Here is a 262-nt window from a genome sequence, read left to right on the forward strand (position 1 = left end):
ACATATAAAAATAATAGCAAATGTACAATTTTTAAATTTATAAATCGATTTTATCCATTATTTTCAATTAAATCTTAATGTATAGAGGCATGACACAAATGCTGTTTTGTGTTTTACATTGTTTTTCCTTCCCTGAGTCACTGTCTCCTTTCTGGATTCAATAAATCCAAAGTTAACGGTAGGATTTCTTTGACTAATTAAAGAGAAGTATCTCTGGCACGTTGGCCCATGCCTCTCACAGAGTGGTGCCCTCTGAATGCAA

Source organism: Propithecus coquereli, unplaced genomic scaffold (assembly GCF_000956105.1).
Source record: "Propithecus coquereli isolate 6110/MARCELLA unplaced genomic scaffold, Pcoq_1.0 Scaffold337, whole genome shotgun sequence".
Lineage (NCBI taxonomy): Eukaryota > Metazoa > Chordata > Mammalia > Primates > Indriidae > Propithecus > Propithecus coquereli.